We start from the raw sequence: 27,879 nt of genomic DNA on the forward strand, positions 1-27,879 counted from the left end.
TGGGTCATTAGTATGTTCCTTCGGGTCCGATACCCTGATGCTCCCAGCAACGGTTCCACTTCCATCATTATTCTATGCACCTCGTCTTTTCCTTCTATGGTGGGGAATTCAGCGGTTAAGGCTCCACTCGCCTTCTGCTTCTGGAATTCACTCACATTACACTCGTTCAATCTCATGAACTCTTCACCCACTACGTCTTGCAACTCGCCTTCAGATCTCTTCGGGACGGCCCGAAAGATCTTCACCAATAAATCATATGACCTTTCCGACATTCTGGCCAACCTCACGCACTTCGGCACAGAGAAGAGTTGGTCGACCAACACCTGCTGTGTCCTCGCATCCATCACCACCATGTGCGTAGGGTATCTACCATTGCAATATGGTGCAGAGCTCGAACCCACCAGATAATTCGAGCCAGTAGGTCTATGATAGGCCTCACTATCCTTCAAGTTCATTTCAATTTCCAGAGCTTCTCGCCAGCGTTCCAGTGATTCTATCGAGCTCGTCGTGCTGCAAAATCCCAAGGCAGTGATCTAGTTTACTTCCGTTACCTCATGACAGTCTGCGATGAACTCCATTCCACTCTTATCTGACATGTTCAACCTCCCATACAGTTGTGCCAATTGGCGATGCTGCTCGCTCAGCGTGATAAAGCAATGTTCCGAGTTGCATACATGTCCGTCCATTCCACTATTGTGAGCCAGACAGGTGCCCTGTCGCAGCCAATCACTCGATGCACTTCCTTTGAATGGTTCCGTGGATGGGTTGTTTTTCTGCTTCGTTACCCTTATGGCCAGCAGATGATGTATCATGGCCAGATCGTGCAAACTCGCATCATCTTCCAAGTCCAACGTAATATCCGCCGTCATATCCCAGATTAATCCGGCGTTTGGATGTGGACACCAAGAAGGCTTCATGAGTTCCCACATGGTAACTAAGCTGGTTTTCAAGGGACCATCCCAAGAACCACATTAAAACTCACTTGCCCCTTCAGCTCGGGAACCGAGGGTTAAACCACTCGTTCCTCCAAAACAATACCCAGCTTGGGTTGTTCCACCATCAACATGCCAGTTTCTTTGAATCGCTCTACCGAGAAATCGAGTACTATAACTTGTTCATAGTCGATGTACGCTTCCATGGCTTCCTCATTCACGAAGGGATTACATGCCACACCCGGTATGCCGGAACGACTTCAACTTCCCCAGTATTGGAACGACTTCAACTTCCCCAATGTCGTATAGTCTTTCTGTCCCCTGACCGCTTCAATTAATTCCCGGCTCACTTTCAACTCCTTGTTGGAATATCATCTCACTTCTTCCAACCGGCGGTAGCTCTCCATATCGTTCAACTCCTTGTTTGGTGTGGCCAGCGGCATGTCCTGATACAGCTCCAGGAGTGCCCTCAGGAAGTTTCTTTCACCATCAACTCCCTTTGCCGAATGGTCTTTATGCATTCTCCCAATACAGGAGTGGGGATACGATCCACCACGAACCTTACGAAGCAAAGGGCATCCTTGCGTTAGCCCAGGCTATCGCAGAATCGTATCTAGAAATCAACACTCGCAGGGCTTTCATCAACTCCAGTTCCTGTTCCTTTGATTTCGAGTCGTTGCTGGCTTCATACTCCGCCTTCTCAATTCCCATCAAACACCAGGCCAATCGTACCTGCAAGTCAGTCCCGGTACATGGATAAGCTAGGTATGCTGCCACCGTCGCCGGCGCATGCATCGTCTCGTCAAAGTATCTTTGGAGGGCCGCCCTCCAAGAGATCTCTAGCAGTCTTTCCAGGCCAATTTCGTTAGCTTCTGAGGACATCACCGTGCCGTTTTCTTTCCGGTTCATGTTGGAGTTCTCCGTCAGCTCCCTCAGATATTCCTGCATGGCTTGCTTCTCGTTCCAAGCCATCAGGTGCCCTCTCGCAGAATTCCTCGCCCTTCAGCATCTCCACATAACCCCCTGCCGGATCTCTCATGTGGACTGAGTCTGGTACAGTGATTCGACTATACTCGACCACGTCCAGTTGTCCCTCCAGCTTCATTCGGGCCATGTTGGTTCGCGAGGGCTTGTAATCATCGAGTCCTCCAGATCAACACTGACTGATGACCTCCATTTCCAGTTTAGTATCCGCCAGAGTCCGTGCATGTTTCTTTGACCTCGAGGCCGTTGTGGTCAAACCTGCCAATATCATAGGGGGTATCAGGTTCTCTTTTTCTCCCCCGGCAAGCATCGCACCATCTCCTTGCCCATTTTCGCTTGAATGAGCTACTCCTGCCAAGGAGGCCACCACTGTGCTGGCTTTTGACCTCACCACTTTCTGGTTCACGGCTCTGCTTCCGGTCTTTCCCTTTAGCCGCTTCAGCCCTTTTTAGCTGGTCTGACGGGTAACTTCCTCGTGATCTGCTGATCATCGGCACTGTCCTCTCTAACTGACTCGGTCAGAACATCAGACTCTACAGAGTTCACCTTTTTCTCTAGAACCTCGCGCATGATGGGTTGGTTTATTCCCACCTTCATGATGGACTGCGTCCCGTATCTGCGTATCACATCCCATGTCCTCTCCATGAAAGTCACTCGGTTCCAGGTTACTCCCGTCTCACGTTCAAGTCCACTCTGGTATCTTTCCCGTTCCTCTTCCGGTAGCGTGCTCAGGAAAGATACCCTCATACTCTCCTCAATCTTCCTCCTCCTTGGTGACTCATGGAGCAGTTTCTGTAGGTCGCTCCTCCGGTAGTCCATTGCCAGGCTTATTGGTTCCACTGGGGATAAGCTGGCCGGCGCCTCCTTTGTAGGGGACATGAAAGACGATGGTGTCATCAGCAATAGATTCCCATCGACTTCCCCGTCTTCGTCTTCACTAAACTGGTATTCCAGCAAGTCTCTCTCCAATGCTCAATTTCACCCGACTTCTCTCCCTTTCCCTCCATGTGATCATCGTCCTGATCCATCTGCTCGTCATCGTTCGTGTCTGGTCTTGGCTTAGGTTCCGAAGGGCCTTGTCGCATATCCATGCCCGAGTCCGGCCGTGCCGGTACGGTCAGATCCCCTGCATGGTAGAATAACTCATCGTTCACTAGGAATTCTACCGACTCCTCGCCATGTGGCGCCAGATCATCCACAGTTATGTACGTGCCTCCTCTGCACTCCTTTGCGACCTCCAGGATTACGACTATCACCTCCCCTGACCACTTCAATCTTGATAGATCATCTGCAGGTGTATACACATCATTCCACACCCCAGTGGAGACCACTGGTTTCCTGGAAGGTGATGCTTTGATCTTCTTCCGGCTCCAAGCATCAGGAAATGTGAAGTCAAACGTGTGCATGGCCGCAACGTTCCAACTGTTGAAGCGCGGCTTCATCCCTTCACTCCACTTAAGCATTCTCCTCTCCGCATCACGAGCAGCTCCGATGCGAGGGGCAATTACCGGAGATGTGACTCCCAACAACATCCTCCTTATCGGTGGGTATCGAGGGCATCGGTCCGGCAGCGGCCTGGACCCGGAAAGCCACGCTTGCTGGTTCTCTTTCACGTGTGCGTAGGCCTCTGGCAAAAGTGGGATCCTCATCGCCTCTCCTGAATCCTTCACTACTGGTCTCAGATTCCAAAGCTTCGGGTTGAACTGGACATGGTGGGGTGGTCCTCGCGGCCCATCCGTCAATTAAACTTGTTGCTGAAGTCCATCAACACCCAACCCGGCTCCGCTATTCTTCCAAATAGCCTATCGTCGCTGGCTAACCCTCTTAGTTCCTTCTGTTCCACCCAATTCAGCACGGAGCAATCCACTACCGAAACTAGGTTGACATACAACACCGAGTTCCTGTATGCCTTCACTTGCACATCGGGGAACGCAAATGACATCACGGGTCCATACACCACCCTGACGAACTCCCGTAGTCCATGAATCAGAGCCAGCGGATCGATCCGCATCTTGACAGCCAGATCTGTCAGCAAAGGCATGCCACAGTACTGTTTGCACTCACCCGCATCCGTCGCCACCTTATCCTCTCCTGTGACGCTCCTGTTCTGTTGCAGGAGATATTGGAGCAAGAGGATCCTCCAGTCCTTCATCTTTTTTGAGCGAGGCGGTTTCCAACTGCGCGTTGAGTTCACGACCCGTTCCTTGAAGCTGTTGTGTGTATCGCAACAGCACGAGCAGATCGCCTAACCGACCATATGTCATAGCGATCAGGGTGGTGAGCCCGTCCAATCTCAGGTCTGCCAAAGCTTGGGTGAAGAGATTCGCAGGTCCCCTCACGAAGTTCTCGTGACCAAATGTCACATACAAGGCCAATATCAAGCCGATTGACAGTTTCCGGATATCCTTGACGAAGCTCGCGATCAGGTTCCTGGATGCCCTCGGGTAACATGTTGACAAGAAGGATGGCGTCCATCCCACTCCCATTCCACCCAAGACAGTGTCTGATCGTTCATATTGTGCCCTCGTGGCCAAGATATCAGCTTGGAACTTATCCAATGACATAGTATTCACGTCCTGCATCAACTGCAACATCATGCCCCCGGCTAACTCCCTCTCATTAAACAAGTTTTTCAGATACGCGTGTATCTCTTTGATCACCGCCGGTTCATTCTCGAACGCATCTTCCCCCAAGGTACACAATCTCGGTGACAAGTACAACAATGCGTTGGTGCTTGGCTTCGTACGCAAAGCCAATGCCATGAGATCCTCTTCTGCAGATGTCATATTTTTTCAAACCGTCCTCCCCTGCTCATTCTCCGCCTGATCCATTTGTCTGAACCAGAGATCAATAGCCACCTGTTTTATTAACAGATGATCGTCATCTACCCCAGGCCTCAATTTCAATAATCTGGTGAAGTTGGACAGCACCAACCGCAGAACTTCATCCATCACCGACCGAGTTGTGCTACAATCTTTGAACCCCTGTATGGCATTTGAAATGTCAGCCCAAATGGCAGGAAGCTCAGATCGGTATGGGTAGTAGTTGTTGGGGTCCACCGTTCTGTTTGGCGCGGGAATTATCACGCTGAATTGTCCCTCTGCTATCTTTGTGACCATCGTGTACACAAACTGAAGGGGTTCTGGCAATGTGGCGTACCCCGGTGATAACTTAAAGACAACCTTCACCACATTTTGAGTGAAGCGTTGTTTTACTGATGTCTCTACCTCAGCCATGGCCGAAAGCAATGTCATTATCGCTTCTCCTATGACCTCATTGCTCGGGATCGATCCATCCGTCAGACGGGACAACAACCCTCTGCTCTGTAGGTGATCATTCGAGCCTGCAACCACTATCACCTGCGGTTACATGCTGACCACCCTTCGCACACTTATCATCATGCCTGTTGATTGTCCACAGTTCAACTTAGGCGCCGTCAAGAAAATCACATCAGGCCAAAAGAGGGAACGGGGCGTGTAGAGATAATCCGAACTGGCCACTATCAGGTATTTGGCAGCCTTCATATCCAAAGGATCATAAGCGGCAAACAGGCTCTCACCGACTGGTGCCATCAGCCCTGCATATCTCCTGTCATCTCCTTCCACTGATGTCGCTCGGGGATAGTCTCTCGAATATTCACCAGGCGCTTGGCCGGGAGGTTTAGCAAACTGTCTGTACATCTTGTGATGCTTGTTGTTGGGCTTATTCTCTGCCAGAAACTTACCCTTCCTAACAGGTGGTGTCAGCTCTCTGGCTCTCCGACGGACGTCCGTGAGAGATCGGGTGTTCAAGGGTCCAAAGGTATTGTCCTGAGGCAATCCATTGAGGTCCACGTACCTGAGCGTAGTCGCGGAGCTGAACTGTTCCTGTCCCGCTACCAGCCAATCCACACCCGGTATTCGATACAATCGCGACACTGTGGGACCCTCTCCACCGATCATCTTCCTTGTATCCTTCCGACACGTCAATGTATTCATGTTCAATTTTGCGGACATGTCTGTCTTATATTGTCCCCAACCGCTGGGATCTGGACGGTTCCAGAGCAGCACACTGTTTGGTTTGACTCCCTCCGTCGGCACGGCGCTCGTCGATTGTCCTGTTGTCGAAGCAGGAGTTGCTGTGGCAGACGTGTCACTCCTCCTAGACACGGTCTGGGAGCTAATCCGGCTCTGATCAACCGATCTGCCAAGTCGGCTCTCCAACGGTTGAGTCCTGGGAGGAGGGGCAGTCCCCAACCTGGCTCTCACATCTGAGCTCGGAGCGACGGGAGCAGTTGCACCCGTTTCCATTGCAAGGGGCCTGAGGCGTTTGGCGAGTGATTCTGGCACATTACACCTCACTCTACCTCCTCCAGTCGAACAGGTCCGAGCCAGTGAGCAGGTTGTCCTCAATTATTGTTCCATTTCCCTCAACTGCGTCTGGAACACGTCGTTTATCCAGCGTCTCCCTTGCTGGGTGTTAAAGTGTATGCCGTCCCTTGTGAGCGTGAGGTGATCGATCATGCGCAGCATATTTTCCAGGTCCATGAGTCGCAGCTCGCTGGGGTTGCTCCTTACCAGACCGCGAGTCATCTCGTTCCACCGGGTCACGTTACCATTCATAAAATCTGCAACCGGCGTGCCCATCTCCTGGTTCTGTGGTATCGTGCATAGAACCACAAGTCTGGGTCTGTACTTCTCCTTCAGTTCATTCAGAAGGAAGACCAGTAGGGGTTCCCATTTGCCCTCGAAACGTCATTAGTCCCGAGCATTATCACCAACATGTCTAGGTGATCCTCTCCCTGGAACTCCATCATATTGATGACTTGAGCTACGGAAGCGCCTCCAAAAGATAGGACAGTAGTCTGCCCGTTGACAAAAATCTCGTTTAGATCCCTCACTAAACTGTCCCCTATAACCAAATGACGACTCCCTGAAGGAATCGCCTGGGTGCTTATGGCGGGGTTCCAGCCCATGCCATTCAAACAAGCACGAGGATGCTCCGTGGCCACTTGCATGAACTGGTTGCGCACCGTTAGATTCTTTCTAATATCAAGAACGCGAGATCTTTGAATTCTCCCGCCATGCGCAGTCCCTGCTGGTACTACAGTTTGAGGTGCTCGCTCTGAGCTGCTGGAAGAATGATCAAAGCGTTGGGAAGTGACGACCCCACCCAATGTCCGCCCAGTGGTTCTGTTGATCTCATCCATTGTTGCTCTAGCCACCTGATTGAATGACTCTTGAAACTGAGGAGCGAGATAGGTGTCGGAAGGGTCTGGTATCGTGTTTCTCGGGTTGGGAGCAGACTGTGGTGTCTGCTGAGGAGCCTCGGGAGTTCCTGTGCCCTCGTCCTGGGACGTGTGTCCCTGGATGCTTCCGAGGAGTTCATCGTAGCCAAAACCTCCGGTGACACTTGCCTCACCCTCGCATTATATATAGTTCCTTCAGATGTTTTATTTCCTCTTCCTTGTAGGCTATTTGCAGGTCTTCAAACTTCTTCTTCCAATCGTCCCTTTCTCGAGATAATGTCCTGTACTCCTGCAGCTTGGCACACAGCTCGTTCTGATCCCTTTCTTTCTTCTCCAAGGTCTCGATCGTCTCCGAGGTCTGTATCTCGATCTCGCTTACCCTCACTCTCTAGAGAGGAGGAGCAGCTGTTGGAGAGTCTACTGAGTGTGACGGGTCCGGCCCATCACGTAGTCTCTTAGCTCCGATGAGCGGCTGCGCGGGCTGAACAGGTAGGGGCATCTCACCTAGCCGGTGATCCCTTTGTTTGCCTAGTCCCGGCTCACGAGCCAAGTCGTGTCCAGACATTTCTCCTCGGCGCCATCTCATCAATCGATTTCGACCACTCTCGGCGGTCCCGGACTCACCGAAGGCCAGCATCAACACCACTTCTGTGGGGCGATTCCCTCGACCCTCTCGTCCCAACGCATTGAGGAGTGCGACCACAAACATCGCCAATCCCGGGTCTTCTCGTGTAAAATCACAATCAATCAGCCAATGATAGATCTCGTCTAGAGTCGCTCCTAGACTCGCTGAGAGGAATTCCATTAATTCATTTGTATCACCCATTTCTAACGTGTTGATTCGTGAAATTTCTTCGAGTTTGTTTGATTCAGTAAATAAGATTTGATCAATCAAGATCTAAAAAACAAGTCACGACTTAAAACCATCATTTCATGCGGTCCCATTTTCAGGATAAAACATCATTCACATTTTTTTATTTAAGACGATCCATTGAATTTTTCTTCGTTACTGATTTAAAACTTAGCACCAAGGTGGATCGTCCACCTTCAACCTTATCGAGGTAACACGAATGAGCGCTGTCACTTTCAATACCTGGAGTGTTCCAGGTCTTTCAGGACACAAACATCACATAAAACATACCCTAACAATAACATAACATCATATATCTACATTATTACCTAAAAAAATAATCCCTAGTAGCTAACCTAACTCAATCCTAACCTCTATAAAGTGAACTTAATAAAAACCACTTATCGCAGAATGCAACTCCTAGCATATGCTCAGATAGTACTTTTTATGTAAAAAAACCTCTATGTCAGTTTCTGAAAAAATCACGTGTGCAAGGGCGTACAACTCTCTCGGATGTAGCTTTCCCCTATTGGGATCATAGACTGGTAATGAGAGAGAGGTCACTCCTCTCTCAACCAGAAAATCCCTAAGTCGAGTCAAGGCCAATACCAAGCTCTCTGAATCTACGTGTTGCCTATCAGTGGCCTTAGTAACCAGTAAACACAAATATTTCCCTGGTATCTGTGATGCAACAGGGGGCAGCGCTATCATCCCTCCCACACCAGGCCTCTGTTTCCATAAAAACTCGATTTTCTTATACTCTCTTTTAAAGTCAGCCGCCAGTGCTGTTTTGAAGCTTACGTCCGCGGTTATCGCTATAGCGCATGTACGTTCCGTTGGTATGAAATCGCTGTCCGTTATGACAATATTGTTTGAATAATGGTTCGGTAGGTCAAAATAAGATTCAAAAATCCGTCCGAAAGGTGGTTTTATAGCGTTCTCGCCTTCCGTTTCCAGTTCTCCGGTTTCTCTTGCCAATGTTAATTTTTTAATGATCAGGTTTTCGGTGTGGGTGAGTCCTACCCCCACTCCCCGGAAAAAAATATCCATCGACGTCCCCGACGATCGCCCAAAGTCGAGCAGATCGAGGTTGGACTGCGGAACGCGTAGAGGGCCATCTGTAGCGACCCAGTTGGACTCGGTTTTGTCATGGCTGACGTATTGGATGCCGTCTTTATCAACATCCTGAATCGTCAAGATTGTCTCTTTAGGATCCGTCGGCAGATCGTGGAGCCATTCGAGCACTCGCAAGTTCGTTAATTCTTGCTCATGAGTCTGATCCACCTCTGGTTCGAACTCCACTTCTGGTTCGGAGCGATCGTCTATCCAATCTTGATCCATGTCAGTCACCAAGTCGATCTCTCTTGGCACCGCTACTTCATCCAGTCCCACCAGCGACCCCATCATATCACTTAAAACTATCCTGTATATGACAAAATCCTCGCTATACGGGTTGTACTTTTTCCTATCCCTTCCCTTCTTGATCTGGCGTGTCTCCATGGTGAGAGGAAAGTCAGGTTGTATTCTTTTGTCAATTTCAGTCTGTTCTGGGCAGTCCCAGTCCTCTTTGGCACAAGGTAGAGTTTCGTCATCCACCTCTACTCGCTCGGTCAACTCTAGGTCCAGTGGTAGATCGCAATCATCCACCACCTCATTTCCATCGTTTTTGTCGCGAGTGCCTCTTTCATTCACCTCACAAGTAGGATTCACTATCAAATGGTCTCCTTCTTGCATGTCCACTGGGATGCACCAGTCCTCTGATGAGGCATTGTGCGGTTTGATGTTTTCGTAATGAGCTGCTCTTCCTGTGCTCAGTCGATAACACCGACCTCCTTGGTGCACGTCTGTTATTTGAAATGGGGCACGCCATTTCTTTAAAAATTTTTTGGTTCCTTTTGGTGGAACTACTTCCTGAAATACCCAAACGTAATCGCCAACTGAGTAGGCTCCTGCATCGGCAGTCCTTTCATCGAACCTCCTTTTTTGTCTAATTTGCGCCTGTTGCGTGTTCCTCCTGCATAAGTCATTGAGGTCCTGCTGTCTTCTAATGACATCCCGCAAGTACATTTGCGGTGCTGTTCTCTTCCCTTCATATTCACAGTAGAAAAACGTCAACGAAAGCGCTTTTTCGTGACCCGTTAGCATCATATGCTGACTTTTTCCCGTGGTGGAATGCTCTGTGCTGTTGTTAGCACCCATCACTTGCGGCAAGTGTCTATCCCAGTCATCCATGTAGCGTGAGCAATAAACTCTCAACATGGATACCAGAGTGCGATTCTGCCTCTCGACTGAGCCATTTGTTTGCGGGTGATAAGTGGTCGAGTGGGCCTGCGCTATCTGTGACCTTTTCATTAACTCCTTCGTGAGATCACCCACGAATGCTTTGCCATTGTCTGATTGGAATGTGATTGGGCAGCCGTGCCTCGCTATCCACACATTTATCAAGTGATCGCATGTTTCTTCCGCTGATGCTGTCACGCAGGGTGCTGCCTCTGCATATTTCGTAAAATGATCAATCATTACCAGCACCTGATTATAGCCCGTGGCTGTCATGCATATCTTCTGGTGATCAATCTGCACCACTTCATTGAATCCCGATGATTCTATTGACTGCAGAGGGAATCTTAGTTTCCTGGGGTCCTTCGCCTGTTGACACGACAGGCACGCAGAGATCCACTTTTCACACGCCTTCTTCAAGCCAGGCCATTCGAATCGTTTCTGTATCCTGTTATACACTTTGTCCCCTGCTTGATGGCCCATTTGGTCATGTGAACGAAAGAGCAACTCGGTCTGGTATAATTGTGGTAACACTCTTGAATTGAATTTGTAAAGGACCTTGTCCTCCTCTTTACGTTTACAGGCTACGATTTTGTCTTTGTTCAGATACAACAAATCTTTTCTTTTCAGGTAGAACTGCTTCAAGATCTTATAGCTGTCTTCTTCCGAATCTACTTTGTCAGGTGCTCCATTCTTGATCCATCTTTTCAGATTGCTCGTCATTCTGTCATTTCGTTGAGCCCTTAGAAGGTCCGACTCCCGATATCTGGCTTTCAGATACGTCTTTATCACGTTTAATTGCCCGCTCATTATCTCCGGAGCATGGGCATCGTCCATCAACTTGACGCACCATATCTTCTTCAAAGGCGTTGCTTCCTGCATAGATGGCTCCAGATTGGTACGGACGACCGTACCATGTGGCAGTAATCTGGTTGGGCGTTTCGAAACTGCTATCAGCTCGAGCTCATCAGCGGCATTATCCACCACGGTGCCCTCCTCATCGGAGGTGTACCTGTCTCTGTCCGGATCCTGATGCATTTCCCTGTCCAGCCCGCGCTGTTTCCAGTCCACCAACAAGGAATGAATCGCAATCTCCGATACATCAGAATTGGAAGTAGTCTCGGATGTGTTGTCCCAGGACTGCGGCCTCGAGTCATCACTTGAGTCGAGTGACTCCACACCATCACGTTCCACTCTGTCTGTGATGTTTCTCGACTCCCCAGACAAAACTCTGTCCATTGGTCGCTTTGAATCCGACTCCCCGGACAAAATTTGTCCCTAGCTGGTCTCATCAACCTCTCCCCGGACAAATCGTCCTGCACGGGCCTGAAGGTGTCCGACTCCCTGGACATTGTTTCGTCCCCGGAAGTGCAATCTGAGCTCAGCTCGTATTCTGCTTTTGCATCTGTGAAATGTACTTTTGAAGCTTCCTCGTGAAGCTGGATTTCGACTGGACCCTGACTTCCTCAGTGACTTGGACCGGGGCCGGTTTCCCACGTTCTGTGAACAAAGTCCTCAACAAGACATCCTTCGGCATTGAGGTCACCAGCTGGTTCACTATCGACCGGCAACCCCGTTCCACATCGCGACCGCGAATGATCACTGGCCTCTTCTCCGTTTTCTCAGTGACGGTCAATCGCTGCATGGTCTCCATCCACTCACGATCATGTATGTCGACTTCTCTATCCAGCAAGACACGAAGTTTCCCCATGACGTCCGGCGCCACATTCACTGTCCTATTTAGCAGAGCTATGCTGTTTATACCCAGCCTGGTAAGCTCCTGCGGCACCAGATTGGATCGGACTAGCAGATCCAGCGGAACGGGTTCACCCCTGGCTAAAACTTTTATTTCAGCGGCCGTTTCCACTGGAAGTTCAGGGTGTCCTGGTATAGGGTGCCCTGACTTATCCAGCCACCTAGTGAGTGGTAATTTGTCATAGGTCTCCTTGTCTAGGAATGAAAACCCGTCTTCGATCTCCGCTTGGTTAGCCTGCTTCTCCTCGAGGCGCTCATTGAATTCTGTTTTCTTACTGAGGCTATCAGCATTCTGATGCTTGTCACGGGTACCGTGCTCTATGATCATGTGGTTTCCATACAGGCGCACGATCCAACGACCAATATAACTTTGGTCCATCGAATAGGTTTTCAGCCAGGCAAGGGCACGATTATCCACACGCAACTTGAAGGGAGCACACCCCAAGTAGGCCCTGTACTTTTCCACGAAAGTGATCAACGCGAACATTTCCGCTTTTGGTGCGCCATACTTCATCTCGGTATCGCTCAAGACCTTACTTCCGTAGGCTATTGGACGAAGAACCGTTCTCCCGTTCCACTCTTGCTCTTGGTGAAGTATGCCTGATATTGCAACCACTGATGCATCCGTGTCTAACACAAACATCCCCTTCTCTGTTAGCATGCCGAGGACTGGTGACTCGCAAAGTTCACGTTTAATGTTTTCAAATGCAACTTGTGCCTCATCGGTCCAAGTGAACTTTTTGCCTTTATTTCTCATCAACTGTTGCATGGGGTATATCTTGCGGCGTATCCCTTGACGAACTCCCGATAATAGTTAGCAAACCCCAAAAAGCTCATCAGTTGTCTATCTGTTTTGGGCGCCTTCCAGGTCAAAACCGCTTCGACCGCTTCGGAGTCTGGTCTCACTCCATGCTTATCCACCAGGCGGCCTAGATACTTTATGGAGTCTCTGAGGATTTCACACTTCGAGGGTTTACACTTCAATCCCGCCTGCTTCATGCAAGTAAACACCTCATCCAACCTCTCTATGTGATCCTCAAGGGTTGGCGTTGCAATCACGACATCATCGACGTAACACATGATGAGATTCCCGTATTTCTTTGTCACACTCGTCAGTGCCTGGAACATCAGTCGCTGGAATGTGGCCGTCGCGTTGCGAAATCCGAACGGCATCCTCTTCCACTGGAACAATCCCAGCTCGCACGCGAAGCCCGTCTTTTCACGATCTTGCTTTCGGAGTGGCACTTGCCAGAACGCCGAGCCCAAATCTAACGTAGTGAAGAACTTCGCGTTCCCCAGCTTGGATAGGCTCTCATCGATGCGGGGAATCGGGTATGCGTCCTTTATAGTCACCGCGTTCAGATAACGGAAATCACAGCAGAACCTGAGTTGCCCCCTTTCTTTTTAGCCATGACCACGCCACAAGCCCACGGGGACTTCGACGGCTCGATCATGTCGTACTCCATTAACATCTCGATTTCTTTCCTGCACGCTTCCGACTTATAAGGGGTCATTCTTCTCGCCCCTTCCCTATGAGGTACCGAGCCCTCTTCTATCTCAACTCGTGTTCTACAAAAATACAGCAACTTATGTCGACCTTATGTTTCGAAAAAACGTCTGCGTTCCGACTTAGCACCGCCTTGAGCGAATCTAGTTCCTTATCTGATATTTTACCCTTCAAATGTTCTATCTCAGGTAGGACCGGTTTATTCGCTGCTAGCTCTGTTTCTGTCGGTCTCTCGGGAAAATTCGAACAACTAGACAACCTAGAAAATTACTCTCTTCTGTATACATTCTTGGTTCGCATGCAAGGGACACTCAGTTACATCAAAATTTTTCGATTTCTCCACACTCTGAAAGTCTGTGTTCAGAGGCAATGCGTAGCCAAGTTTCTTTCCCCTCTGTATTGTCACTGTTGTTGCTTCTGTGTCCAACAACACACTCACACACAGTCCGCTCTGAGTGAGTGAGAAGCTTCTTCCTAAAATAGCCGAGCTCTTACTGTTTGGATTTGATACCAGTCACACCTGTCTGTCATTACTGAGTTTATTAAGATTCCTCATCCTAAATGTCACTACTACGGCTCGGTGTGGTTTCAATCTCACTTTTCGATCTAGAAAAATTGGCACCTTAGCCTGATTTATTAAGATCTTATTGAGAGATTTCTTTTCATACTTCCTCTCCGGATCTTTGATCCTGATCAACCCGTCATTGAGGTCGATCGTGATATCAAAGTTGCGTACGAAGTCCCTTCCCAGGATGAATTGATCGGATTCGTCCAAATTTTCCACCACCAGGAAGCTCATCCAAAGATGTCTTCCCCCAAGCTGCAGTGATATAATAGGGGTTCGTCCTGTCACATAGATTGCTCCCTGATTGGCAGCTGCCAGTCTGATGTTTGTCGGTATCAGATCCGACCTGTCAATGCCCATTTCAGTCCAGGTTTTGACTGGCATGACACTGACCACTGCACCTGTGTCTAACAGTCCTTGCACTGAAAGTTGTCTGCCCTGCACATCTAGCACATGTGGACCGCATCCTGTTTAAGCATGGCATTGTGTCCGATTCGTCGCACCTTCAGCTCTTCTTGGCCAATGTATATCCGGCCTACCTGATCACTCGCATCAGTTACGTGAGCTTTTGTGTAGATGTTGATGCCGTCCGCATTCATCAGAATCGGGTATGGGCCATGGACCTCGATGTAATGTCCATCCACTCTCATCAGCCTCGGACCCAGGCAAGGTCTTCACCTTCTTAGTCGTAAAGGTGCTCGGTGTCGTCTCTTTTCTCCGAGACTCGACCTCGTTCATCAGACGTGCTCGACTGGTCTTGACACCCGAAAGCGCCTCTTCGTGGCGGGGGTGTTTCGCGTCCGCCACTGCATCCCAAAACTGAGTGCAGTCCGACTTGAAGTGTCCCTCCAAATTACAGAAGAAGCACCTCGGTCCATATTTCATGACCAGCCCTCTAACGTACTCTTCGTGGTCCTCGTCGGTCGCATCGACGTCGTCGAGAAAGTAGCCTATTGCCTTCATGTTCTGTTTGTAAGCAGAACACACAGAAACGTGATGGTCCATCGAACCACAATTCGCACATGACCTACTCTTATCCATGTCGTCGCGAGGTTTGTACCAACTGGAGTTCGCGCCAGTATTTGTTCCGCTGTTTTTATCAAAATTGCTGTAACGGTTTTGCGCCCTCGGTTCTATGAGCAAGTATTCACGTGACTTCATTCGCAAATCATCAGGCGTGGATACCTGGTCAAGCGACAGGGTAAAGTGTGTGGCTAACATCGTTTTCAACTCCTCACTCTTTACTCCGTCCATGAACTTCAAAACTATCGCCAAGTTTCGCTCGGATATTCTCTCATCGGGATTGCTTCTCCTCCTAAGCAATTCAAGATCGTCCAAAAATTTATCTATGGATTCGTCATCTCTTTGACGCCTCTTTTCGAACTTCACCATAGCATGGTGCCCATGTACTCCAGAGCCGAAACTATTCAGCAGGATCGCGAATATCTTGCGAGCGCTGTCTCTTTCATTGGTTCTTTTCGCCATTACACAATTTAGGGCAGTACCCTCCAGGTTGCTTGTTAGTGCGCTACATTCCTGTTTCTTGGAGAGACTCTCTTCTTCAAAGTGCAACTTCATCACCTCTATCCAAGTATCAATGCAGCCGTCTGACTCGTCTTTGTATGATTTAGGCTTCTTCAATGTCCTTCTTGACCTCTCTCCTCTCTCGGTTGACTTCGAGAGCTTGGTGATGAATGTTTCGAGGGATCTATTCAGAGGTTCAAACATCGAGGCATACATCGTTGTGTTCTGCTTGACCGCAGTCAGATCTGGCACTGACCTGACCTGTGGCACAGGGGGCAACCTTGTCTCCGGGGTAGCATCTGCTTCCGGCGGGACTAGATTCGTCCAGCCAGGCCTCGAGGGGGCTGCCCTGGGCCGCTCCCTATTGCTAGATTCGTAGTTCGTTCTCGAATTTTGCTGGGCCCCGGCATAGCTGCCTGTACCATCTCCATCATTCGCCTGGCGTGAGCGCTCCCTTTGGTTGGAACGCTCCTCCCGATTGCTCCCATTTAAGATCTCGTCGAGCTTTCGCATCATTAGGTCAGATTTGGCATCTAACCTTTTTTCCAGGCTAGTCATCGTATGAGCGTAAATATTGTCATGATCTTTCAACAATCGCTCGATCTCTCTTGTCATCCTAGCCTCTCTTTCCTCTGACTCCTTGTTTGCTTGTGCCAAGCTCTCCGCCAGGCATTGATCGGTGTTGCGAATCAATTGAGCCTGATCAACTCTCGCCTGCGATTTCACGTGCGTCAGTTCATCTCTCAAATTCTCTCGACCCTGGTGAGCTCTCTCGTCAACTTGATCTATTCTTCTAGTCATGTCCCGTCTCAGTTCATCCAGACCAGTCATTACGCCAGCAAACATGTCACTTATATCGCCAGCCTGGTACTTGATGACGCACCGCCTTTTTGTTTGCCCATCGATGTCATCAATCTGTCGAACGTCGAGGATACTCCCAGGGTTATCCCATCAGACATTGGCCTGGTCGGCGAAGTGGACAACGCCTTCCTGCTCATCTCGTTGCTCGGGCACGGCGTGAAGTTCACATCCGGGTGTGTTATCTCCGGATGATCATAACTGGAAGATAGACCTTCAGTTTGTAGTGACGCCATGCGCTCATCGTACAAAGACTTCCAACTCTTCTTTGCCTTTGAAGCCGTTTGTTCTTCACTCGGACTTTACTCGACATCATCGCGTTCTTGCTCTGCTTGGCCAGAGATGAGTGTGTATTGGTCTCCACTTATGACTCTTAGTCTCTGATTTGGACATTCCCCCGAACAATACTTCCTCTCGAGGTTCGACCTCGGAACGCTCCGATTCCTTCTCCTCCTCTCGACTTCCTCCCGTTCGAGGTCCTCGCTTGGCTCAAAGTTGGGTCGAATAAGTGTTCGTTCCCCTTCGTCAAAGGGGTCCACAAGCATTTCGCTCGCCGTCCCGGTCTCGACGCTCCGTCTTTGATCACCATAGAGGTTCTTCTCGCTCCTTAGTTTCCTTTCGCTCACTGAAAGATCAGCTTGACCGTTAGCCGATTTTTTTCAGCAAAAACGTCGGAAGCGCTGCTAAATGAAGATTGGCTATTTTCGTTAAATTTTCGCGTGCTTCCTTGCTCAGCCTGGGAATCTTAGTTGTCGATCCTAACGAGTCCCTATGCTGCATACTTTGTAATAAATAACGATATTCGTATAATTTAATGGCGATGTACACGTACCGCAAATAAGTTCAAGTTACTTTACTTAACGCTGCCTACTCGATTCCGTTGTTATCAAAAATGTCTCTTAGATTTCTCAATGACAATATTAGTGACTCAGCTTAAGTTACACACAGGACCTACTCAGTATTGATATAATGCTAACTTCAACCCCGTTGTACAGTATCACAAAATTTTCACAAGATATAATCAATACACAAAACACAAGTGATAATCAGATAAGAATATCCTACAGGTGACAGCGACCTTTCGTCAGTATCAATTTACCGCCACACTCTTATCAAGTCACTGCTTTGTTAAAATCAAACAATCTTTGGTAAAAAGCAGTGATGATTCAGAAACAGTTTAATAAAACTTAGTCTTAAAGAAAAAGACTCCACTCAATCGGAACGATCCGAAAGAACGAAGCCTAGGACACAGTCCTCTCATGTGAGTGTGTATTTGCCTAATACACCCACCGAGGTTTTCTTTTAGGTGTCCTGCAATTGCCCGAGCTGTCCTACTAAGTAGCTCAAGGCAACCTCTGATCGAAAAATTTCTAAAGTCCGTGAAAAAGCTCCCCCACACCCGGAACGCTCCAAGTGCACGAGAGCAGGGAACAACTTTTCTTCTCAAGTGAGTGTGTATCTGCCTAATACACTCACCGAGGTCTTCTTCTATGTGTTCCCGGATTGCCCGAGCTTTCCTATTAAGTAGCTCAAGGCAACCACACAACCAAAATCACAATCAAAAAAATTTTTGGTTCGGGTACTTCTGACACACCCGATCTAGAATCCAAAGTTGATCACAAATTTCCAGATAAAATGGGCTCCTATGATCCTAATATGCACTCCCGTTGTTAGTTGACCTCTGATTCCAACCCTAAATGGATATTTTTAGTTTCTCAAATTGCCCCAGAAGGTTTCCCTAAGTTTTCAATAAGGAGGGTTGCTAAGAGGTTTAAGTCACTCCGGAGGGTTACTTCGGAGGGTTGTTAAGACATTCAGCCTACTCCGGAGGGTTACTTCGGAGGGTACCTTAGTTACCCAAGAGACTTTGGAGGGTCCCCCTCAACTCATTAAGGAGGGTCAATAAGAGGCTTAATATGCTCCGGAGGACTTTTGAAAAGGGCCTTCAACTGGCTTAAGAAAGCGTTAAACCAAGCTAAATTCTCTATGGAGGTTGTTTTAACTTCTTCGGAAGGTCTCGTGGAAAATTTCCACTAAGGAGGGTTGCTAAGGGGTTTAAGTCACTCCGGAGGATTACTTCGGAGGGTTCCCGAAAAAATCAAGAAAACGGGTTATTCTACCGCAGTAAAGACCCCGAAAGCGGTCTAACTGACTTAAAACCAGGTTGGCTGACACGGTCAACCTTCCCAGTAGGATCAAAAGGTGTTTTTATAAAATTTTCTGCCGCTCGGAGGGTTACCTATAATTTGGACCCTCCGAACCAACATATTCTAAACAATTTTTCTTTTCCGAGATTATCAACCCAAAAACGGTTGCGGTCTGAAAAAGTGGTTAAAACCGTCGACTTATGAGACTAAAATTGTCCCAATCGGTTGGCTAGTCTTTGAGAAATCGCCAAAAACGAGTTTGTCAAAATGGCCTTTTCTTACCACCTATATAGGTTCTGAAAAACGTTTTCCGCAATTCCTATTGAAAGTGCCTAAAAATAGTTGAAACGAGCGTAGTAGCCCTGTACGGAACTGGAACAATGCAAAAAACCGGACCAAAATTGGTTTGGAGACAAAAATTTGGCCAATAACTATCAAATTTGGACCCTCCGATTCCTTCCTTTTCCAATCCTTAAGTCGTTAGCTCTATCCACGGAGCTAATCGGAGGGTTACTCAAGAATTTTTCTGGCAACCGAGCACGTTATGCTAGCACGCTCCTAACACAAAAAAATTTATTGCTCTAACTCTGAAAACTCAAAACTCGATCCCCGAAACAGATTGACAAAATTCAGAAAATTATCAAAACTTTGATCGAAATAATTTTTGTTTTCGCTAACTTCTAGTAGTCATTTTCCGTGGGGTTTCTTTAGTTAGAGGGACTGAACCACGTAGTAACTCCCCCTATAAAAACTTTTTGCTGTTTGGAAAAGCTCGGGTATCCAAAAATTTGGGGGTCTATATTTTGGTCGAAAATCAGTAATTTTCGACAAAATTTGGGTGTTTCTCGGGTCTAAATAGGAGATAAGTAATAGATAGTGAGGACAGTAATCTATTAGTAGTCGTTAATGAATATTACTATACCCTCCTTTGCACCAAAATACCCGAATTAAGACCCTTAACTCGGAAATTTGTGATCGTCGGAGGGTACAATCGGACCGCGCCAATCGTGCCCCACACCTCTTAGGTTTTGATGAAATAGTACCCGAATGATACTAAAATTGTTTCAACGATACCCAACAGTCGTTGTGGATGGTGTCCTTGATGCCCCTGTTGAGTGTGGACTACGTCGGTCAGCTTGCCACTCTACCCTCCGGCCACCGGCAAAAACACCATTAACGTGCTTGAATACTCAAATTACACTCAAGGGAGGGTACCCAACCCGTCACCAAAACACACAATCTTTCTATCAGAAATGATATAAATCATTCTGAAATAACAACAAGTAGGAAGGTCACATCACATCTTGTCCGGAAATAACATATAAACTGTCACTTTATGTTTTTTATTGTTTTGGTCTTTTTTGGATTTTTTACTGTTTTTTGTACTTTTTTGTTTTCAAAGAAATTTATTTTTGGCTTTTTCTTGGTTATACACTATTTTTGTTTGGTTTTACTTTATCTCTTTAACTGTTTTTGGTCCCGGGACCTTGGGATAAGCCGGCTCATGACTTCCCACCTAACCCTCCGGCCCCCGGAATTTTCGGTGTTAACTAAGTTAAAAAGCTAAATAGTACTAGGCGGAGGGTACGGACCTTCCCTTGGTACAATAAAAGACATTAAGGCCTCTAACTCGGGCATACGGCCGGAGTGGAGGGTTCGTCTTTGAAACGTTTGCTGATCATGACGGTCTCATGCCTTTAACAGGCCCACCCAGGAGCGCCATAAACAGGTCCATGTAACATTCGCCCAAATACTACACAGCGACGGAGCGTAGAAAAAGTACCTAATAACGACTATCAGGCGTCAGTTACCTTAATTCTACTCGTTTTTCACCGTCTCGACCTTGCCAGTTGATTTTCTGGTCTGTTTAGGGCTAAGTAAGAAGTTACTATTTTTAGGCCATCAGTCAAACGACTTTTGATCAGCTTTCGTTTACATGCGAACACAACCACATAGCTGAGTCTCGGATCCTCAGACTACGTGATTGTTATTAAAAACGGCTCGAATACCCTATTTTAATATGTTTTTGGTGACAGATATATATTAAATCCTTTGGAGATGGATTGACCCTTTCCTCTTCCTAGCTACTCATATTCTAAAATATCAAACAATACCGGTGTCAATTCAAAGTTCTATGGCATCAGAGTAGCTAAAAAATTAGTTTACTACAGTCTTTCACCATATATTAGTCTCTGGTGGACCAAGCCTCCGCTTCCGTGTTCTCCTCGTGATAACGTTGTTATCACTCCCATTTCGTGGCACGGGAGGGTACTGCTCTCCACCACCGAAGCCTCTTTTCCCACTATCTTCTTTCACTAAGGATCTTATCGTGCGTGACTGTCACGATAAGAGGCTTCGTTTTTCTATCGTTCTCGTGTGACTGTTTTCTACTCTATTTGGTGTTGTTCTGTTTTTCTCAATTTTTTCGGTCAAAATGGCCGTTTTTCGTATTTCTGAGAAATACTCACTTGACAATCGAAATTTTGAAAAATTGAAACTTCCAGAATATTTCGACCCTCCTTTCAAGCACTTTTTCGCTGTTAAGGCCTTTTCTCTCTAATTCGTGCTTCGTCGGAAGGTTGCGCTGTGCCAATCTGGCTGAATGGCACAGTGAACCGAATTGGCTCCGACCGTTCGAGGTAGAAAAACACAAGAGATAGTGTCCCTGACTCTTGAGCCAATGGTTTTAGGGCCTATTTTTCTTTAACCTCATATGTGACCGAAGTAGGCGACTGTTACATGACTGTTTTGAACTGATATCTGTAGCGAGTGATTTTGTGCCCAGCGGAGGTCCAAGCTGAACAGTGTTTTCTGATGATACCAACTTGATCGGAGGAAATTCTGGAAAACGCTCAGAAACAGCATCTTGGTTAGGGCCAAAAACAGTAACTTCGCATTTATCGTCATTGAGGCATAGTCCGATCTTTTTAGCGGAATCTTCGATATTGACAAGATCTTCAAGCAAGTTCGAGAACTGATCTCCAGAAATATTGTCAAGTTATAGCAAACGGCAACCTAAACCGTATCGATTTTAATTGAAAAGGACTTCAAAACTTGTCATCTTCTTGAATCATTTTCACTCCATATCTAGAAATTTCCAAGGATTTTGACTGGAATACGTGATAAAGGGACTCCTGACGGTAACCTCGTTTATTCTGATACTTTTGACCTTCTGATTACGCAACCTCAAACCTGGCTTTCATGTTCTCAAGAAAAGGATGGATGCAAATGCAAAACAATAGCGAAGCAGTTGGATCTCCTTGCTGAAACCCTTCTTCAGACTTGATAAAATCAGAGCCGTACAACAAGTAGCTTGACCTGGCGTAACAAGTTATAGCAAACGGCAATAGTTCTGGTAGTTTTTGGATACAGTTTCTAGAATAACATCAGGGCGAACTGTGCTGAATGCATTTTTAAAATCGATTTTGAGAAAAACTTCGTCATCTTCCGCTGTCTTCAGAAAAATTCTAACTGCATGTGCCGCTGCTTCTGCTCCATTGCGGACACCAACACAAACTTGAAGCGGACTCAGCATTAATGACCATAATTGAAATGAAACAGTATGGCCTACACATGAAGATTTTTTTAAATTTTGGGTCTAAATTTTGGTCGAAAATCAGTAATTTTTGACAAAATTTGGGTGTTTCTCGGGTCTAAATAGGAGATAAGTAATATATAGTGAGGACAGTAATCTATTAGTAGTCGTTAATGAATATTACTATACCCTCCTTTGCACCAAAATACCCGAATTAAGACCCTTTACTCGGAAAATTGTGATGGACGGAGGGTACAATCGGACCGCGCCAATTGTGCCCCCCACCTCTTAGGTTTTGATGAAATAGTACCCGAATGATACTAAAATTGTTTCAACGATACCCAACAGTCGTTGTGGATGTTGTCCTTGATGCCCCTTTTGATTGTGGAACACGTCGGTCAGCTTGCCACTCTACCCTCCGGCCACCGGCAAAATCACCATTAACGTGCTTAAATACTCAAATTACACTCAAGGGAGGGACCCAACCCGTCACCAAAACACACAATCTTTCTATCAGAAATGATATAAATCAATCTGAAACAACAACAAATAGGAAGGTCAGATCACATCTTGTCCGGAAATAACATATAAACTGTCACTTTATGTTTTTTATTGCTTTGGTCTTTTTTGGATTTTTTACAGTTTTTTGTACTTTTTTGTTTTCAAATAAATTTATTTTTGGCTTTTTCTTGGTTATACACTATTTTTGTTTGGTTTTACTTTATCTCTTTAATTGTTTTTGGTCCCGGGACCTTGGGATAAGCCGGCTCATGACTTCCCACCTAACCCTCCGGCCCCCGGAATTTTCGGTGTTAACTAAGTTAAAAAGCTAAATAGTACTAGGCGGAGGGTACGGACCTTCCCTTGGTACAATAAAAGACATTAAGGCCTCTAACTCGGGCATACGGCCGGAGTGGAGGGTTCGTCTTTGAAACGTTTGCTGATCATGACGGTCTCATGCCTTTAACAGGCCCACCCAGGAGCGCCATAAAAAGGTCCATGTAACATTCGCCCAAATACTACACAGCGACGGAGCGTAGAAAAAGTACCTAATAACGACTATCAGGCGTCAGTTACCTTAATTCTACTCGTTTTTCACCGTCTCGACCTTGCCAGTTGATTTTCTGGTCTGTTTAGGGCTAAGTAAGAAGTTACTATTTTTAGGCCATCAGTCAAACGACTTTTGATCAGCTTTCGTTTACATGCGAACACAACCACATAGCTGAGTCTCGGATCCTCAGACTACGTGATTGTTATTAAAAACGGCTCGAATACCCTATTTTAATATGTTTTTGGTGACAGATATATATTAAATCCTTTGGAGATGGATTGACCCTTTCCTCTTCCTAGCTACTCATATTCTAAAATATCAAACAATACCGGTGTCAATTCAAAGTTCTATGGCATCAGAGTAGCTAAAAAATTAGTTTACTACAGTCTTTCACCATATATTAGTCTCTGGTGGACCAAGCCTCCGCTTCCGTGTTCTCCTCGTGATAACGTTGTTATCACTCCCATTTCGTGGCACGGGAGGGTACTGCTCTCCACCACCGAAGCCTCCTTTCCCACTATCTTTTTTCACTAAGGATCTTATCGTGCGTGACTGTCACGATAAGAGGCTTCGTTTTTCTATCGTTCTCGTGTGACTGTTTTCTACTCTATTTGGTGTTGTTCTGTTTTTCTCAACTTTTTCGGTTAAAATGGCCGTTTTTCGTATTTCTGAGAAATACTCACTTGACAATCGAAATTTTGAAAAATTGAAATTTCCAGAATATTTCGACCCTCCTTTCAAGCACTTTTTCGCTGTTAAGGCCTTTTCTCTCTAATTCGTGCTTCGTCGGAAGGTTGCGCTGTGCCAATCTGGCTGAATGGCACAGTGAACCGAATTGGCTCCGACCGTTCGAGGTAGAAAAAAAACAAGAGATAGTGTCCCTGACTCTTGAGCCAATGGTTATAGGGCCTATTTTTCTTTAACCTCATATGTGACGGAAGTAGGCGACTGTTACATGACTGTGTTTTGAACTGATATCTGTAGCGGGTGATTTTGTGCCCAGCGGAGGTCCAAGCTGAACAGTGTTTTCTAATGATACCAACTTGATCCGAGGAAATTCTGGAAAACGCTCAGAAACAGCATCTTGGTTAGGGCCAAAAACAGTAACTTCGCATTTATCGTCATTGAGGCATAGTCCGATCTTTTTAGCGGAATCTTCGATATTGACAAGATCTTCAAGCAAGTTCGAGAAATGATCTCCAGAAATATTGTCAAGTTATAGCAAACGGCAACCTAAACCGTATCGATTTTAATTGAAAAGGACTTCAAAACTTGTCATCTTCTTGATCATTATCACTCCATATCTAGAAATTTCCAAGAATTTTGACTGGAATACGTGATAAAGGGACTCCTGACGGTAACCTCGTTTATTCTGATACTTTTGACCTTCTGATTACGCAACCTCAAACCTGGCTTTCATGTTCTCAAGAAAAGGATGGATGCAAATGCAAAACAATAGCGAAACAGTTGGATCTCCTTGCTGAAACCCTTCTTCAGACTTGATAAAATCAGAGCCGTACAACAAGTAGCTTGACCTGGCGTAACAAGTTATAGCAAACGGCAATAGTTCTGGTAGTTTTTGGATACAGTTTCTAGAATAACATCAGGGCGAACTGTGCTGAATGCATTTTTAAAATCGATTTTGAGAAAAACTTCGTCATCTTCCGCTGTCTTCAGAAAAATTCTAGCTGCATGTGCCGCTGCTTCTGCTCCATTGCGGACACCAACACCAACTTGAAGCGGACTCAGCATTAATGACCATAATTGAAATGAAACAGTATGGCCTACACATGAAGATTTTTTTAAATTTGGGGTCTATATTTTGGTCGAAAATCAGTAATTTTTGACAAAATTTGGGTGTTTCTCGGATCTAAATAGGAGATAAGTATTATATAGTGAGGACAGTAATCTATTAGTAGTCGTTAATGAATATTACTATACCCTCCTTTGCACCAAAATACCCGAATTAAGACCCTTTACTCGGAAAATTGTGATGGACGGAGGGTACAATCGGACCGCGCCAATTGTGCCCCCACCTCTTAGGTTTTGATGAAATAGTACCCGAATGATACTAAAATTGTTTCAACGATACCCAACAGTCGTTGTGGATGTTGTCCTTGATGCCCCTGTTGAGTGTGGAACACGTCAGTCAGCTTGCCACTCTACCCTCCGGCCACCGGCAAAATCACCATTAACGTGCTTAAATACTCAAATTACACTCAAGGGAGGGACCCAACCCGTCACCAAAACACACAATCTTTCTATCAGAAATGATATAAATCAATCTGAAACAACAACAAATAGGAAGGTCAGACCACATCTTGTCCGGAAATAACATATAAACTGTCACTTTATGTTTTTTATTGTTTTGGTCTTTTTTGGATTTTTTACTGTTTTTTGTACTTTTTTGTTTTCAAATAAATTTATTTTTGGCTTTTTCTTGGTTATACACTATTTTTGTTTGGTTTTACTTTATCTCTTTAATTGTTTTTGGTCCCGGGACCTTGGGATAAGCCGGCTCATGACTTCCCACCTAACCCTCCGGCCCACGGAATTTTCGGTGTTAACTAAGTTAAAAAGCTAAATAGTAATAGGCGGAGGGTACGGACCTTCCCTTGGTACAATAAAAGACATTAAGTCCTCTAACTCGGGCATACGGCCGGAGTGGAGGGTTCGTCTTTAAAACGTTTGCTGATCATGACGGTCTCATGCCTTTAACAGGCCCACCCAGGAGCGCCATAAAAAGGTCCATGTAACATTCGCCCAAATACTACACAGCGACGGAGCGTAGAAAAAGTACCTAATAACGACTATCAGGCGTCAGTTACCTTAATTCTACTCGTTTTTCACCGTCTCGACCTTGCCAGTTGATTTTCTGGTCTGTTTAGGGCTAAGTAAGAAGTTACTATTTTTAGGCCATCAGTCAAACGACTTTTGATCAGCTTTCGTTTACATGCGAACACAACCACATAGCTGAGTCTCGGATCCTCAGACTACGTGATTGTTATTAAAAACGGCTCGAATACCCTATTTTAATATGTTTTTGGTGACAGATATATATTAAATCCTTTGGAGATGGATTGACCCTTTCCTCTTCCTAGCTACTCATATTCTAAAATATCAAACAATACCGGTGTCAATTCAAAGTTCTATGGCATCAGAGTAGCTAAAAAATTAGTTTACTACAGTCTTTCACCATATATTAGTCTCTGGTGGACCAAGCCTCCGCTTCCGTGTTCTCCTCGTGATAACGTTGTTATCACTCCCATTTCATGGCACGGGAGGGTACTGCTCTCCACCACCGAAGCCTCCTTTCCCACTATCTTCTTTCACTAAGGATCTTATCGTGCGTGACTGTCACGATAAGAGGCTTCATTTTTCTATCGTTCTCGTGTGACTGTTTTCTACTCTATTTGGTTTTGTTCTGTTTTTCTCAACTTTTTCGGTCAAAATGGCCGTTTTTCGTATTTCTGAGAAATACTCACTTGACAATCGAAATTTTGAAAAATTGAAACTTCCAGAATATTTCGACCCTCCTTTCAAGCACTTTTTCGCTGTTAAGGCCTTTTCTCTCTAATTCGTGCTTCGTCGGAAGGTTGCGCTGTGCCAATCTGGCTGAATGGCACAATGAACCGAATTGGCTCCGACCGTTCGAGGTAGAAAAACACAAGAGATAGTGTCCCTGACTCTTGAGCCAATGGTTTTAGGGCCTATTTTTCTTTAACCTCATATGTGACCGAAGTAGGCGACTGTTACATGACTGTGTTTTGAACTGATATCTGTAGCGGGTGATTTTGTGCCCAGCGGAGGTCCAAGCTGAACAGTGTTTTCTAATGATACCAACTTGATCCGAGGAAATTCTGGAAAACGCTCAGAAACAGCATCTTGGTTAGGGCCAAAAACAGTAACTTCGCATTTATCGTCATTGAGGCATAGTCCGATCTTTTTAGCGGAATCTTCGATATTGACAAGATCTTCAAGCAAGTTCGAGAAATGATCTCCAGAAATATTGTCAAGTTATAGCAAACGGCAACCTAAACCGTATCGATTTTAATTGAAAAGGACTTCAAAACTTGTCATCTTCTTGAATCATTATCACTCCATATCTAGAAATTTCCAAGAATTTTGACTGGAATACGTGATAAAGCGACTCCTGACGGTAAGCTCGTTTATTCTGATACTTTTGACCTTCTGATTACGCAACCTCAAACCTGGCTTTCATGTTCTCAAGAAAAGGATGGATGCAAATGCAAAACAATAGCGAAGCAGTTGGATCTCCTTGCTGAAACCCTTCTTCAGACTTGATAAAATCAGAGCCGTACAACAAGTAGCTTGACCTGGCGTAACAAGTTATAGCAAACGGCAATAGTTCTGGTAGTTTTTGGATACAGTTTCTAGAATAACATCAGGGCGAACTGTGCTGAATGCATTTTTAAAATCGATTTTGAAAAAAACTTCGTCATCTTCCGCTGTCTTCAGAAAAATTCTAGCTGCATGTGCCGCTGCTTCTGCTCCATTGCGGACACCAACACCAACTTGAAGTGGACTCAGCATTAATGACCATAATTGAAATGAAACAGTAAGGCCTACACATGAAGATTTTTTTAAATTTGGGGTCTATATTTTGGTCGAAAATCAGTAATTTTTGACAAAATTTGGGTGTTTCT

The sequence above is a fragment of the Symsagittifera roscoffensis genome, chromosome 1 (assembly GCF_963678635.1).
Source record: "Symsagittifera roscoffensis chromosome 1, txSymRosc1.1, whole genome shotgun sequence".
Classification (NCBI taxonomy): Eukaryota; Metazoa; Xenacoelomorpha; order Acoela; family Convolutidae; genus Symsagittifera; species Symsagittifera roscoffensis.